Genomic DNA, 1945 nt, shown 5'->3' on the forward strand with positions numbered 1-1945 from the left:
GATTAAGGAGAGCTTTTTGCTCGAGAAAATTATTAAGTTGGGAGTGGACTAATCTTTCTAGTGGCTTGACCAAATTTGATAGAATGGATATTGGCCTAAAGTCAGAAACTGAAGAAGGAGAAGGAACTTTGTTCAATGGTCGGACGAGGACTTTCTTCCAGGCTTTGGGAAAAACGGAATTTTGAAGGGAGAAGTTATAAATGTGCAGGAAGGCAGGAAGAATGGCAGGGAGACAATGTTTGATGATCTTTACAGGATAATTGTCTGGGCCGTAATCGTTAGTTCTTGACTTGAGGACTGCTGAGATTAAATCATCTGGAGAAACATTTAGGAAATAAAAGTGGTGATAAGAGATGGTGAGATGACTGGCGATCACACAGCGGACTTGATTACAGACAGGAGTTATGTGAACAAAGCTATTCGAATTATACTGGGCCATTCAAAACAAAAAGGTCGAAATGCCTCCTTTGACATAGAAAAAAAAATTTTTTTTTGATCTGAAATATCCTGAATAAGTAAGTGCCTAAAACAGAAAACAATGTTATACATTTTTTGTTTATTTAAATGTAAACAGTACACAAAATCTAATAAATGTATAAAACATATTTTTTTTAGAAGTTAATTTCCTGTAAAAATCCATCATAATAATTTGGATCAAAAAAGTGCCAGATATGAATTTGTCTTAATATCTGATTAATTATCAGAATAAGAAAAAAAATACTCCATCTCATGAAACATTCTAATGTTAGGTGCTCTGGAGAAGGTTAGAAAATAACCCTCAAAAAGAAATACCCCATCCAGCAGTTATGGGTACTATTTTTGAGAAGCAAATATAGGTGCACTTCAAAAATCCTAATAGTTCAGACCATACTGCTCTAAACTGAACTAAATGCTTTGTTTACTTTATGTTTACATATATTAGTATTTGTATTGGTTTTAAATTCTCTTATTTGTTTTTTTTTCTCTTATTTGTATTTTTTAAAATAAAAATTTAATAAAACAATGTAAAACTAGATTATTTAATTATGTAAGGAGAAGATGGTTGGGGGTACAGTCAGAAAATAATACAAATAAGTTGAAAAAACTTATTTAATAGTGCCAACATTTTGGCCAGAATCCAGCCTTCATCAGGGCTACTTATAGGATATTGGAAATCTAAGTCTAGATTCGTATCTAAGTCTAGATTTTCGATCTCCTATAAGTAGCCCTGATGAAGGCTGGAAATTCTTGTCGAAACATTGGCACTATTAAATAAGTTTTTTCAACTTATTTGTGTTATTTTCTGACCACACCTCCAACCATCTTCTCGTATATATTATCCACGGTCAACTATCTTCTCATCATCAAGATCATTTATTTATTCAATAATAAAAGCTCAGTAATCTTTGCTTATGTTGAAAATATGAACAAATTTGAATACGATAAATATATAGATAATATTGAAACACTAAGAATCAGAATGGAAAATAGTGATACCTCATATTATAAGGAGAATATTAACTTATAATTAAAACTTTTATCTTACTCTTTACAACAAAACTAACTGTCTAAGTCTGAATTTTCAAATTGAAAAGCTTAAATTAAATCCACCTATGTCTTTAAATTAGTTGCAACAAACACATAAGTGGATTGGCTAGGAGACAAACAAGTTAAATAATATTTAATCTAAACAAAAAAGTTTTAAATTGATAATTTGGGATGAAGTTTTGATAGTAAACTTCTATAATGCATTATATAAGTAGTTTTACAGAAGATAAAAATATGTTTGTCACTTAATCTGAAGAATGTTGTAACTTATTCACAGTGAGCTGAATATCACCTAATTTACTGAATGCTATTCCTGAGGAAAACTTTTTATTGTATCACCTGATGCTTTGAAAATCATTGAATTAATGTAAACAATAGTTATCTACTGAGCCAGAATGGATCCATATATACACCGATG

At 30.4% G+C, this 1945-nt stretch overlaps 1 protein-coding gene across 2 annotated transcripts in view; it reads right to left on the reverse strand.

Annotated features, from left to right (window-relative positions):
* LOC106687625 (gamma-interferon-inducible lysosomal thiol reductase) overlaps window positions 1–1945 on the reverse strand; it is a 40415-nt gene that overhangs the window by 5083 nt on the left and 33387 nt on the right. The gene's annotated exons all lie outside the window — the stretch shown is intronic.

Source organism: Halyomorpha halys, unplaced genomic scaffold (genome assembly GCF_000696795.3).
Source record: "Halyomorpha halys isolate HHAL.00 unplaced genomic scaffold, Hhal_1.1 Scaffold989.1, whole genome shotgun sequence".
NCBI classification, from domain to species: Eukaryota; Metazoa; Arthropoda; class Insecta; order Hemiptera; family Pentatomidae; genus Halyomorpha; species Halyomorpha halys.